The sequence below is a fragment of the Loxodonta africana genome, chromosome 4, assembly GCF_030014295.1.
Source record: "Loxodonta africana isolate mLoxAfr1 chromosome 4, mLoxAfr1.hap2, whole genome shotgun sequence".
Lineage (NCBI taxonomy): Eukaryota > Metazoa > Chordata > Mammalia > Proboscidea > Elephantidae > Loxodonta > Loxodonta africana.
In genome coordinates this window covers 127688654-127704083 of record NC_087345.1, presented here as the reverse complement: position 1 = coordinate 127704083, position 15430 = coordinate 127688654, and the positions used below count along the sequence as shown (strand labels likewise).

Sequence of the window (15430 nt, the reverse complement as noted above, 5' to 3'; positions counted from 1 at the left end):
CTTTAAAGTTCTCAAAGGGGAAAGAAAAAAAAAAAAAAAAAAACCCTCAATCTAGAGTGCCCAGCCAAAATATTTTTCTAAATTTAGGGAGAAATAAAGTGTTTTCAAACATCAAAAGCAAAAAGGATTCGTCACTAGCAGACCCACATCACAAGAAACCTTGAAGAACATCCTCCAGGCAAAAAGAAAACGATACCAGGTGGAAATATGAAGCTACACAAAAGCATGAACAGCTTCAGAAGTGGTAGCTACACAGGTAAAACATAATATTTTTGTCTTTTTGTTTAAATCTCTTTAAAATTAATTGGCTGCCTAAAAAATACCTATGTATTGTGGGGTTTAGAACATATATAAAGCTGAATGGTAACAGTAGCATACCATCTTTCTCTAGAGTAAACTGACCAATAGTTGTCACAACACTTTTGAAAGAGTACACAATAAAGAGGAAGAGGATGGTTAATAAATTTTTATAAATGGGACACTGGTGTTAATACCACACAGATCAAAAAAAAAAAAAAACCATCAAACTTCACTGCAGACCCTTTTCTGATCATAATACCCTCTTTACTCTCAAATCATCCTTTGCGGAAATAACTTCCATAATTTTCTTTGTATTTTTACTACCCAAATATGCATCCCTAATTATAGTTTACTGTTGCCTGCAGCTGCACTTTATGTAAATGAAATCATGCATATATATATATATACTTTTTTTTTTCTTTTGTGGGAGAGGTCTGGATTCTTCTATTAAACATTATTTCTATGTGAGATGATCATCTATATGTGTAATCGTAGTGTATTTATTTTTGTCGTTGAATAGTATTCAACTGGATGAATTTGCCACATTTTATTGATTCATTCTACCGGTGATGGAATTTGGGAGTTACTAATTTTTTACTGTTGATACGTAATGAATATTCTTATACATGTATTCTGGTGAACATAAGCATGATTTTTTTCATCTTTGTTAAAGTTATTTAATGAATTTAAAATTATTCAGTATATCTGTCATGGGTTGAATTATGTCCCCCCAAAACTGTGTGTATCAAGTTAGGCCATGTGTGGTTGTCCTCCATTTTGTGATCATAATTTTAGGTTGAGAGGATCAGGGTGGGATTGTAACACCACCCTTACTCAGGTCACCTCCCTGATCCAAGGTAAAGGAGTTTCCCAGGGGTGTGGCCTGCACCACCTTTTATCTCTCAAGAAATGAAAGGAAAGCAAGCAGAGAGTTGGGAACCTCATGCCACCAAGAAAGCAGCACCAGGAGCAGAGTGTGTCCTCGAATGCAAGGTCCCTGCACCTGAGAAGCTCCTCGACCAGGGGAAGATTGAGGACAAGGACCTTCCTCCAGAGCCAATAGAGACAGAAAGCCTTCCCCTGGGACCAATGCCCTGAATTTGGACTTGTAACCTACTAGACTGTGAGAAAATAACTGTCTCTGTTAAAGCCATCCATTTGTGGTATTTCTGTTATAACAGTACTAGATGACTAAGACAATATATATTCCTAACATATTTCCATGACAATCATGTATGCCAATTTAACCAACAGATTTAGCAAATCAGTGCCAAACTGGAAGTTAACATCTGACTTATATTATTAAAAATGAACATTTTATCTTAATATATATATTTAAAATATTTCTTATTTAAATGTCTCCAAGTGAATTAATCTGAATGGAACTAGGGCTGGAAGAACAAATTAAATCACATCAAATAAAAAGCCTGAAAGCTTAGGAATGTCTTCCTGTAAGTAACCTTTAAACAAATAATTCCTCGCATTGGAATGTATATATGTTTTCTCTAATAAGAATTCCATCGTAATGAAAATTAATAGCATTGACCCCAGGTCATGACCATGTTTTTTTCATATTAATTCCACTTATACGATTCAAATTTTCTAAGCTTTTCACCTACTTGTATTAAATTATCTGACCTATCTTAACATAAAGTTGGAAATTTTTGGCATACATGTAAAAAATTTCCTCTAAATATAGTTGCCATGCTGAAATTTTATGATCTACATATTTTCCTAAGAACAGTTCTGTTTGTGCTCTATTAGTCATGAAATAAGAATTCATGATGGAATAAAATAGCCCCCAAACATGTATCTTCAATGTGTGATTAAGAGTTGAATATCCTTACCAGCCATAAGACTGGAATGTCACTCAATGAAATCTAAACACACTGTGGTACAAATTACAATGGAAAACAGTAGCGCTTTCCTGAAATAAATTGTCAGCCCCTCATAATGTATAAATGTGGATCATGAATTTTTGAATTAGAAGATGATAATGTAAAACATGCATGCTTAATACAGGTGGCTCTGTGATTTTGAGAAATTTCTTACGATCATTTGCGTAAGTCCTTTACCTAAAAAATTTGATTGAGGGTGTATTATTTTCTATCTCTTTTTAACTCTCTTTGTTGTCATTTTTCTATGTTTGTATAACATGTATAAATAATCTTCTACTTCCATGTAATAAAAGAGAAAAAAAATTTTTTCTCTTTTATTACATGTAATAAGCTCAGGAAAAAGACTTTTCTAGGTATACTTTTGAAAATTTCTCGATGACATACCCCATGGAAAAATCAGGAAGAAGTGAAAAATATCTTACCAGAATTCCATCAGTTTGTTCTCTGTTAGAAGGCATGAGAGGAGCCCTGGTGGCACAATGGTTAAGAGCTGGGCTGCTAAGCAAAAGATTGGCAGTTTGAATTCACCAGCCACTCCTTGGAAACCCTGTGGGGCAGTTCTACTCTGTCCTACAGGGTCGCTTTGAGTCAGAATCGACTTGACGGCATATAACAACAAGAAGATATAAGATCCCTCCCTTATTGACCTATGAAGCCAAGGGTGTCCTGTCTTTCAGCCATCACCTCAACTGCCACACAGCTGACAGAAAGGCCTGTCTTAGCTTCTTGTTTCCCAAAATCAGGATAAATGAATGGCTTGAAGGATAGATGATTCCAATAGTGAGGCCAAGCATAACGACCAGTTTGTCATGATTCCAATAGTGAGGCCAAGCATAATGACCAGTTTGTCCAAGCTGATATGACTACAGGCAGAAAGTAAATGGCAAATAGGAACATGAAGGAGATTACGGTTTATATGGCTTTTATGTTGACTTGGTGCTGGGCTCTTGGGATCCTTTGCTATTGAATTGCATCTTCTTGAGATGTTTCCACAGGGAAAAGATTAACAGCAGAAAAGACACTAGGGACACAGTAAAGGGTATAAAGGTTGCTAGCTTAAGTACAGTCAGGTTTGAAAGGCTCACAATGTTACTAAATTTGGTCTTCCAAGTCCTGTTTCCTTCATAATCATTCATCCAGATTTGTCTTCTCTGATTACCACTGCAAGGTGAAAACACCAAAAGACTAAAGTCCCAAGAATATCACCAGAACCAGTTGTTTAACTCTCCACTTTTGTATAATGACTTCTCTGTTTTCCTGTTTTGAGCATTTTTTATCTTCATTTGTTTTTGTGATTTCCCTATCTGGGTTGTTATCTAGTTGCTCTCTCCTGTGTTATACTCTTGGGTTGATATCTGATGTTATTGATTTTCTAACCAGAGGACTCCTATTAGTATTTCTTGTAAAGATTTATTTCATAAGTGCTTCTGATCTCTTCACCCCCATATAGACTCTCCTTCCAAAACAATTTTTCACAGAACTACACCCACTGCTATTATAATTTTGCTATTATATCAAAAACACGCTACAAAAAGAAACCATTGGGCTGTAAACAGTGAAAATACAGGTAGCACATTAGAGAATTAAATTGTACACTCGAAAAAAGCACCAAAGTCTCTGTCTCTCATTGTCATGGTTGAAATGTCAAGACTGATCATACATATCTTTGTCTTGGTTTCTTTTTATTCAGGTCTTCTTGGTGAAATTGTGTCAATGCTTCAGGGAAGTCAGGTAAAGCACAATGAAAAGTCTTGTTTCATATACCTAATCCCACCATCATATTGTTTACAGTGCATGGTCTCCAGGCTGATGTTTTTCCTCTGGTAGATGTGTGAGAAGAAGATGTAGCAGGGGAGGGAAGCTGATTGAGTCACGGAATTAGCATACGGGATTAGAATCTTGTTGAAAAGTTTGATTCTCTGAGAGGTTGTCAAGACAATTACGGAAGATTTCAGTGATGTCCGATACACAGTTAAAACCAATGCAAGAATGTGGTACAAGTGAAACATATCTTCAAAGATTTCTGCACTAGATTTCTCTGCTAGAACATCTATTTCTCCCCAAGCCTGTCTACGGAGTGCCGAGATGTTTTCCCTTTCTTACAGCCCTTTAATTGCTGCAGTCCCCTCAAAGAGGCCTGCTTTAGCTTGTTGTTTCCTAGAACTAGGATAAATGAGTGACCCCAGGGATAGATGATTGTTGTTGTCATGCCAGATATAAACAGCAGTTTATTCTCTGGCACAGTAAGATATGAAATTTCTATGGCAATGCCTGTAAAATGCAAGATAAAGAGAATGATAAAAGACAGCAAAATATTCATTGCTCTAATATGAGCTTCTGGGCTGAGATCTCTGGATTCTGTGACATTCACTTGCATCCTCCTGTTGTGTCTCCAAAGGGAATTGATTAATAAGAAACATATGATCAAGGATAGAGTGAGTGAAAAGAAAATTTTCCCCAGATTGAGGAAAACCTGGCTCATAAAGAATTCACTGTAACTTATGTTGAGCAGCATGTTCTGTTTCTTTTCAAGACTCTATAATCATTAATAATTTTCACTGCTTTTGGAAAGTTAAGTAACCGTGAAATAAGCAAGAATCCCACGAAAAGGGGAAGAACCCTATTAAGTCTACCCCCTTTTTTTTTTTTTAGCCAGAGAAAAATGTGGTGGGAAAAATTTGCTATCTTCAGAAAATAAAAGATGCTGAGGCTGGTGGCAAACCAGATACTTGATTGACCAATAATTATCCATAAGTAACTGATATAGTTAGTTAAGTCACTGGACACATACATACCTAGAGAATATATCTTTAAAAATCCATCTGTTAGTATTATCCATATCAGACAAATTCTGGAAATAGCCAAGCCAGTAAGAATGAAGCCAATTGTAGAGAACTTCTTATCCTTTCTTGGCCTATTTATTTTTTTATTTTTATTGTGCTTTAAGTGAAAGTTTACAAATCAAGTCAGTCTCTCAAACAAAGATTTATATACACCTTGCTATGTGTCCCAGCTGCTCTCCCCCTAATGAGACAGCACACGCCTTCTCTCCACCCTGTATTCCCCATGTCCATTCAGCCAGCTTCTGTCCCTCTCTGCCTTTTCATCTCCCCTCTAGGCAGGAGTTGCCCACATAGGCTCATGTGTCTACTTGAGCCAAGAAGCTCACTCCTCACCAGTACCATTTTCTATCTTACGGTCCAGTCCAGTCCCTGTCTGAAGAGTTGGCTTTGGGAATGATTCCAGTCTTGGGCTAACAGAAGGTCTGGGGACCATGACCTCCGGAGTCCTTCTAGTCTCAGTCAGATCAGCAAGTCTGGTCTTTTTACGAGAGTTTGAGGTCACATCCCACTGCTCTCCTGCTGCATCAGGGATTCTCTGTTGCGTTCCTTGTCAGGGCAGTCATCGGTTGTAGCCCGGCACCATCTACTTCTGGTCTCAGGCTGATGTAGTCTCTGATTCACGTTGCCTTTTCTGTCTCTTGGGCTCATAATTACCTTCTGTCTTTGGTGTTCTTCATTTTCCTTTGCTCCAGATGGGTTGAGAACAATTGATGCCTCTTAGACGGCTGCTTGCTAGCATTTAAGACCCTAGATGCCACTCACCAAAGTGGGATGCAGAATGTTTTCTTAATAGATTTTATTAAGCCAACTGACCTAAATGTCCCTTGAAACCATAGTTTCCACACCCCGCCCATGCTACTCTGGCCTTCAAAGCATTCCATTTATTAAGGAAACTTCTTTGCTTTCAGTTTAACCCAGTTGTGCTGACCTCTCCTGTATTGTGAGTTGTCTTTCCCCTCAACTAAATAGAGAACTTCTTATTCTTGACATATTCAATGCAGTTTACAAGTCCAATAAACCCATTCCCTAAAACCCTCAAAATTGATTCACATACTATAATAAAAAGGAGGATGCCCTCTATGACACTTAGCATATTTACTGGTCCACAATATTTTAAAAAAAAAAAATCTTTTTTTTAATATTGTTTCTGTTACATCTATTTAAGATTTGCCTGCTGCGGAATGAGGCATCTATTGACTGCTTGATGGAAGAGTAATTTTCTTCTCTTTCTTTGTTATAAAAAGACTTTAAAACTCCTGAGTAATGTACTGTGATCTGAATTGTCTTCATGGAGACCCTTCCAGTAACAATTATAAAAGGTTAGGTAGCCTAGAGAATGTATGTCCACACTGAATGCCTATACACAATTTGTTAAGATGCAAATGAAACCTCCTGTTTCACAAATTTGACTTTTCTCCTGAGACTGTTTTGCATTTATTAACCTGAATAGTGAAGTAGGGGTGCCAAAGAAATATCTACAGGATACGAGACACAATAAAATCAAAAGTTGCACTTTGTTGGACTTTTTTTTGTTTTCAATATCAACATTATCATCATCATTTATGTTGTGTTTATAATCGCAGTTCAGAAATGTGAAGAAAAAATAGTGTGTAAAAATGATGGATGAATTTGGGCATTGTAGAAACTTACTCCGAATAATGAAAGACACAAAGAAACATATTTTCTCCATTTTTTTCCTCTAGTATTTCAGACAGGGAATACTTCAAGTTATAATATAAACAGGACAATAGTTTATTACCCAGCCACATAAAAACACTTAAGGCCAGTTTGTGCTGAGCTAGGTTCTAGAAGTCATTTTCTCGTATTTTTAAAGATATTTTTATCTTTTAACTTTTAATTATATTTTAAGCTCCTCTCTGGGCAGGATAAACTTCCCAAATATTATCTCACAAAATTGTTGCTGTATTTTTATACTCACGGATACTCCATCTATGAATGCAAGACCCTATGTTGACTGCTGTTTACATGAAAGGCTCTCAGGAAAAGTCCCTTCATGCAACATATTTCCGTTTATTTTTGCTGGCATCCGTTCATTCATTTATTTAGTTTACCAAGTATCTGTATATGTGTCTCAAGTCACATTATAAATGCTAACAACTAATCTGAGTAAATCCTTTTATTTGTAGAAAATTTTACTCAGTATATAAAAAGTTCTCTCTTCCATTATCCAGCAATATTTATTAAACCCTGACTTCATGCTTCATTCTCTAATATAGGAAATAAGTAGAAAAATATCTCATTTAGTTAAGTTATATAACTTTAATTGCTATTTCAATAATGATGTCCATTAAGTTGAATATTTCAATTTTTTCTGGCTGGGAGCTTTATTTATTTATTTATTTAGCATTTTAACCAATGCCCTAAGATTTTCTCTATTCCCTTTTCAGGAAAACTCACTTCAGTGTTACCATACAAACTATTATGTTAAAAGGCCATATCAGTGTAGGGTGTGTTTTAAACTGCTCACTTTTGAGATACAAAAACAGCAGATTAGGACAGACAAGCGCACAGACATGGGGAAAGAGAGATGCCATGCCACATGAAGATCACCAGCTGGCCGAGGAACAGAAGTTGATGCAAACTAAGATGCGAATGTCACATAGTAGCTTAAAGAGAATTTCCATTTTACCAGAAACCAAAATTTTATGGAAAGTAGATGAAACTTTCATGGTAACTGAATCTCAGGCATCAAGAAATTACTTTGGAAAGGAAAATTTTAATTTTTTTTCCTTTGGATAAAGTCCTGATATATGCAGAAACGTGGAAATCACCGAAATAGCTTTATAAAAAGAGCCATTGTCAGTATTTTTCCCATTAAGAAACATATAACTGTCATATTCTCACATCAATAATATTCTTCTATATTATGATTATCTAAAAGTCACTTATTTTGACTGTGATTCCTTAATAATTCCCTTTCTCTTAGAGCTTAACCCACTAAAAACCAAACCCACTGCCATCAGGTCAATTCCGACTCATAGCGGCTCTATAGGACAGCATAGAACTGCCCTATAGGATGGGGTAGAGCTGCCCTATAGGGTTTCCAAAGAGCAGCTGGTGGATTGGAGCTGCTGACCTTTGGATTAGCAGCCAAGCTCTTAACCACCACACCACCAGGGCTCCTTTTAGAGCTTAAAATGTTTCCAACTGAACACTAAAAGCTTTCTCAACCTCATCACTCTTTACATTTTGGGCTGGATAATTCTTTGTTGTTGAAAACTGTCCTGTGATTGTAGCAGCATCCCCAGTCTATAACCATTAGATGTTAGTAGCACCACCTCCCAGTTGTGACAATCAGAAATCTCTCCAGACATTGCCAAATGCCCTCAGGTGGCAAAGCCTTTTCTGGTTCAGACCCACTGATACACTATTTCAAAAACTATATTGCTGAACAGTTGTGCGTATGTGTGTTTGCAAATATTTACTTTGCTTTTTTTAGATTAAGGTACAAAAAATGTTAGGAATAGGTCAAAAATTACCTATAACTTAAGCAAATTACACCTTCCTTAAAATTACATCTATTCCTGCTTTCAAACCTAGAGAATTATTCTAATACATGTGGAATGGAATCTAAAATTCAACATGCACTAGATCACAAAGGAGTTCCTGGCAATTTTGAAAGATTCACAGACAGACCATATTCTTTAGGTTGCTGAGCAATATACAATTACATTGAATAAATGAGAAAAAGTAATTTGGAAAATCCCAATAATTTGTGTTGAAATAATAATACAACATCATTTTCTAAGTATCCAAGGGAAAAGAGAAAATATTCAAAAATACATGTAAATGAATAATTAACCTTGAAATAACCTATTTAAATTTAAAAAGATTTAAACTGGGAGATAAGTGGAAGTTTTGAATAAAGGGAGAGATATAATGTGTTTCTGAATAGGGAAACACAAGAATTATAAATAATGTAAATACATTTACAAGTAGTTATAAATTTAGTATATTTTCAAACACTGTCTTGAAAAATGATAAACAGAATTCAAGAAAAGTTATAGTATTCATTAAACAAAATTTCAGCCAATAAAGATTTTATTCAACAAGTGTTTATTGAGATACAAAATGTGTTTGAATCTAGAATATACACAAATGCACACATGCAGGTTTTATTCAGTTGATTTGTATTATGTTATTGTCAGAGAATGTATTTGTTATGGATTGAATTATGTCCCCGCAAAATATGTGTTCTAAATCCTAACCCCTATACCTACGTTTATGATTCCATTTGGGTAAGGGTTTTCTTTATTATGTTAAAAGACCATATCGGTATAGGGTGTGTTTTAAACTGTTCACTTTTGAGATATAAAAACAGCAGTATAGGACAGGCAAGTACACAGGCACGGGGAAAGATAGACGCCATGCCACATGAAGATCACCAAGGAGCCAAGGAACAGAAGCTGAAGAGGGACAAGGGCCTTCCCCCAGAGCTGACCAAAACAGAAAGCCTTTCCTTAGAGCCAGCACCCTGAATTCAGACTCACAGCCTCCTGAATTGTGAGAAAATAAATTTCTGTTTGTTAAGGCCACCTACTTTTGTTGCATCAGCACTGGATAGCTAAGATAGTATTCTTAAATTTTTGTGTTCTTTGGCAGGGCAGGGAGTAAAGGTTGGGTTTTGCTTTGTAGTCTGGTAACTGGTCAATTTTTATGAGTGTCTCTGAATGTTTAAAAAAACTAGTCAAATTCCATGTCTTTAATTGCTATCATGTGTCTAGCAATTCTCCTTTATTAATTTTAAGTTAAGGGCCTTTATTCCTGTATTTACTGTCTGAATATTTGACTATAATATACTAATAAATGTATGTGATAAGGTATTATGTTAAAGGGTCTGTTGTCACATGTTTAGTTTAATAAATTCCCTCCTATTTCATTCAGCTTGTTTTCTTTTTGGTTTGCCTCTTTGCAAGTTCTTTTTTTATATTTTTATCTTATCTCGTATTTTACTTTCTTTTATAGAATTGCTATCTTGAATTTTGCAGAGAAAACTTAGCAGATATTACCTAATATTAAACTCTGTTTCCTGCAATGACTCTTCTTAAAAAGTATGTTCTTCCTTTATCACCTGTGTGCTAGAGAAGAGTTTCAAATGCCATATGTTGTTCTGTTCTTTTAAGCTTCTTTTATTTGTGTTTCATTTTGCTTATTCAATAGTAAAAGATGAACCTTCATTAGGTCTGGGATTTCCGCAAAAACAGTTGAGTTGGTTCTTGAATTCCTTTTTTTTTTTTTAAACATGGATTTATATTACTCCTTTTTTTCCCAAGCTGGAGAGGTTAGCTAATTTAGTTGCCCAGCAGTTTAGGAGAACAGAGGAGTTGGGGCTATTGGCAATTCCAATAGGGGAACATCTCTTCCAAGTTACCTCTCTGTATTTCAGGAACTTCTTAGACGTGCATGTCAGGAGCCAGCCAGTCCTCTTCCAAATATTAGGATTGTTTTCTTTCCCTATGGGGTCAACTTCCTTGACATCAACATATAGTATTGATTTAGAATAACACTGCATTGGGAAATCCACTCCATCCACTCCAGAGCTTCTGAAAATTGCACTTTGGTCTCCCCTCACAATTTGCTCAGTCACCCACTCTCGGGTTCATGATGAAGTTTGCTGCCTTGGTACTTATTTCTTCAGTGCCGCTTTCGCTGCTTTGCTTTTATTGCAACCACCTGAATCCTGACACGCATTAAGGCTCCATCAATGATTTAGAATTCCTAATCTGTAACAATAGAAAAGTCTGGATGGAAGCAGCCCTATTTCCAGACTTTCTCCTTCCAAGTGCAGGATTACCAAGATGAGCTGGAATTGCCTTCAAACACTTGGATGTCTTACCACTAGTACATCCAATATTAATTTAGGCTTTTACCTATTCCTAAAGGTAATTTTTATATTCCTAAAGATAATTGGATACTCTGAAATATTTCCTGGGAGGATCATGGCAAAGGATTTTCCTGGCAGTGGTGGTGTTCATGGCTACATGGATGCTCGTGCCATATATCAGAGGATGTGATGGATAAAGAGAAGGTATATATGGTTTCAGACATGCAGCAACTACTTTCTGAGTTTGGGCACAGGGTCTCTATATAGCCAGACATGTTGTTAGGAGCGTGATCAACTTGTTCAAGGTTTAAATTCTTCAGATACTAACAGTTTTTGTTTTGTTTTTTTAATTTATACCACAACATACTTTTGCGTATTTTTTTATTCTTTTTTTTTTTTTTTTTTAGTTTCCTCATGACTTTTACTTTCGTAATAGCAGATTTTGCTTTAGAGTGATTTCATATGCCCTACTAATGGCACCAATTTCCCATTGTAAATTTCAGAAACTTTGTTGTTATGAAATAAAAATGTTAGGAAAGCATATCTTTCTTGTCTCTGCTGCATTCAAGTCATATACTTCTGAAGACTTTCTGGAATTTTCTTTCTAGTAAAGAGAAACATCCCCTATTAGCTAAATACCTTAAAGTTTTTTTGTTTTTTTTTTTGCAGAATATATTATCCTACTTTAATCAAACTTTAACAATTATTTTTTTAAAAGCCTCATTAAGTTTTGTATTGAGCTATTTAATCAACACTAATTTTGGCATGCTATTTAAATATTAATAGAAGCATAAGCTATATAGAAAGAGTTTAATTTACCCATTCTATTTTTGAATCAGAATATTTGACTTCACTTACTCAACACTTCGCAGTTAAGTCACTTAAATGTAATGAACCTCATTATAGAAAAATATAACAATAATAAATACTTTGTACAACTTTAATAGAGACTAAACTGAATAATCTGAATCAAACTGCCCAGGATATTTCATGAAATTCAGGAGACATTTTTTCTCTTACGTCAATGCCCTGGTCTATGAAGATAACCTGAAAAATTCCATAGGGCACACAATGATAGCAATGGTAGAAACTCGTGAAGTGATAATCCTCTTAAAGACCCTTAATTACTTATTTTTCCACAGAACATGAACAATTCTCCTCAGGCGCATCCATTGTGTGAAAGATTACTTTCCTTTGAGGGAGGACGAAATTTGCCTTAGCAGATTCACCGAAGCCTGTCTCAGTTTTCTGTTCCTCTGAATCATATCAAAAGGGTGCATTGAAGGATATAGAAATGCTACAGTCTCAATAATAATCACACTTAACGAGTTGTCTATAGTATAGTAGGACCAAATCAACAAGATAGTGGCCAAATAATGCACAACTAAGTGAACGAGGAAAGAAATCATGGTATTTCTGGCTCTCACATGAACCTCTGTGTTGAGGTCTCCAGATCTGGTGACATGACGCTTCATCTGCTTGGTATGTCTCCATAAGGAAAAGATTAACAGGAAAAATGATATGAGTGACAAGGTCACTGGAATGAGGGATACCAGATTGAGAAAAAGTAGACTCCTATAGTAATGGGGGTTACTCACATATAATTTCCAAGTCATGTTTCTTTCCATTTTTAAATAGTCACTAATCCAAAAAGTATAAAGTTTTATACTCAGGAGATTAATAAGCAAAGAGATAAAGAACCCCCATAGAATAGTAAAAACAACTTTATCTCTTCTCCACTTCAGCCAGAGGAAAAAAGGGTGTGAAAAATTGGATACCTTGAGGAAATAGAAGACACTGAGGCAGGTAGCACACCAAGTACTTAAGGAGTGGCTCAGATTCCAGAAGATACTAATAACTATGCTTATTATATGATTTTCAAGTATTTCTACATTGAATACCAGTCGAATGCTATCTTCAAGAAGTAGGCATAGCACGCTAATTCTGGAGATGGACAAGCATACAAGGATGAAATCAAACAAGGGGATCTTCTTGCTTTTGATGAAGTCAATGCAGATCACTACTCCAATGAATGCATTTCCCCAAATTCCCATTATGAATTCTAAAATTTCAATGATTATAAAAACTATTTCCATTGCACTTGACATATCTGCAGAGGTAAAATTCCCAGTTACTTCTGTCACTGTTAATAGAATGTTTTCCAAATGACTTTTGGAAAAGGATACAACTGTTGAATGCTCTTCTTCAGGGCTTCATTTTGGAGTCTGTTTCAGACCAAAATATATCCAACCCTAATGTGAGAAAACACTGCTGGTAGCATTGTAAAAACCACTCCCAACATAAATACCCTGTAAACAGCTCTCTTCATACATATCAGTGTGATGAATCAAACAACCAAACCAAACCCAACCCATTGCCATTAGGTAGATTCCAACTGATAGCAACCCTAAAGGACAAAGTAGAATTGCCCTATAGGGTTTCTAAGGCTGTAAACATTTAGAGAAGCAGACCGTCACATCTTTCTGCCACGGAACAGCTGATGGGTTCAAAGCATCTACCTTTTGGTTAGCAGCTGAGCTTTTAACCACTGTGCCACCAGGTCTCCCTTCAGTGTGATTACTACATGTACTTTTTCACCATTGTCACATTGACAATGAATTTTTCATTTATGAGGGTGACTGAAGGCTGAACTCATATTTGCTAAGATGAAAATGAGTAGATTCTAAGACATTATTTTCTGTTTTCTTCCTCCTCAGATCCAAAACCCAGTGCCATCGAGTTGATTCTGACTCGTAGCTATGAGTCCTCCTCAGACAAAAAAAAAAAAAAAAAAACTTTAGATAGGTATATTTAAATCAATTCATTTAGGAATTCAAAGTGACAAACTGCAACTAAAATTACAATTAAAAATTTGGAGAAATTTTGTGTTTCTCTTGTAAGTTCTGACTCAGGAGACTGAATATGGCCAGAATCCTGAGTACACAATTAACTACAGTTTTCACTTCGTGATCTCTAAGGAATATAAGCACCAGGCTCAGCATTTTCAAATTCTTCATTACTATCCAGGGGAAAGCCTGTATTAGGCCTGAGCTACACAACTCCTCACTTTTGGGCCACAATATTCCGATTTGACTAAGATCTTACCTCCAAAATACATGAGAAGAAGAAAAAAAAAAAACTGAGAAGATAGTGCTCATCTCCCCAGGGCTTTTTCTTTTCTCCTGTGTTCTGTCTCAGTATTAATGACATTCCAAGCTGAAGTCTTCCTCAGACACCACCTGTGTAGATAAGAATTATTGGAACAAAGGGAGTAAACCTCAAGGAGGAAGATATTGATCCCATTTACTCCTTCCATGTAAAGTTCCAAACTTTTTTTGTAGTCGTTAGCTGCTTCAAGTAGGCCCCGACTCACGGTGACCCCATGCACAATAGGATGAGACTATGGTGATCCACAGGATTTTCATTGGCTCAATTTTCTGAATTAGACCACTAGGCCTTTCTTCCTAGTCTGCTTAGTGGAAGCTCTGCTGAAACCTGTTTAGCATCATAACAACACACAAGCCTTCATTGACAGATGGGTAGTTGCTGAACATGAGGTGTGTTGGACAGGAGTCAAACCCAGGCCTACCCCATAAGCCAAAAATCAAAACCAAACCCATTACCTTCAAGTCTATTCCAACTCATATCGACCATATAGGACAGATTAGAAATGCTCCATAGAGTTCCCAAGAAGCAGCTGGTAAATTGGAACTGTTGACTTTTTGGTTGGCAGCCAAGTTCTTAGCCGCTGTGCCACCAAGGCTCCAGTCTCTCCCATGGAAGGTGAAAATTCTATAACTGAACAGCCACTGTCTTGTTAGGATGGTTCTATTATTTTCTAATACATTTTATTGAAAAATACATAGAAAAAGCACACAACTATGAAGTGTAGAGCTTGGTGAGTTTTTACTAACTGCATACATTCATATAACCAGATCAAGATGCAAAACATAACCAAATCCCCAGAAGCCACCTCCTGCCCCTTCCAGTCACAACCTTCCCTTTCCCCATCATCCTGACCTCCAGTACTATAGATTAGTTCTGCTTATTTCTGAACTGTGTATAAATGGTATCATAGAGTTTGTAAATTTATTTCATTTGTAAGATTTACTTCTTTGTGAATAATTACAGTTTGTTTATTCTCATACCTAGATAGCATAATGATGGAAACCTCCCCTTTTGATAGTAGGGGAATGGGCTGTGTGTTGTTGAATTTTTTTAGTTCTGTTCTGTCTGACCAAACAAACAAAACCAAACCTGTTATTGCTGAGTCCATTAGAACTGCCCGATAGGGTTTCCAAGGAGTGGATGGTGGATTTGAACTGCCCACATTTTGGTTAGCAGCCAAACTCTCAACCATGGCACCATCAGGGCATGATCCTAAATTTCCCCTTCTTGCTGCTTTTCCCTTTGTCACCAGCCTCCAAAGGGTGTTTCTCACTATCTTTGTTACTCTCCTCTCCAACAAAAACAATACTTTATGAGACCACCATGTCAAGCCCTGCACACTTTAATTCCCTTCCATGTAGTCTTCGCTGTGATCC

The 15430-nt window shown here is 36.3% G+C and overlaps 2 pseudogenes; both read right to left on the bottom strand.

The window, feature by feature from the left end:
- Positions 1–2454: 2454 nt before the first annotated feature.
- On the bottom strand, positions 2455–4207 carry LOC100655890 (taste receptor type 2 member 19-like; annotated as a pseudogene).
- On the bottom strand, positions 4076–6382 carry LOC111748047 (taste receptor type 2 member 10-like; annotated as a pseudogene).
- Positions 6383–15430: the final 9048 nt, after the last annotated feature.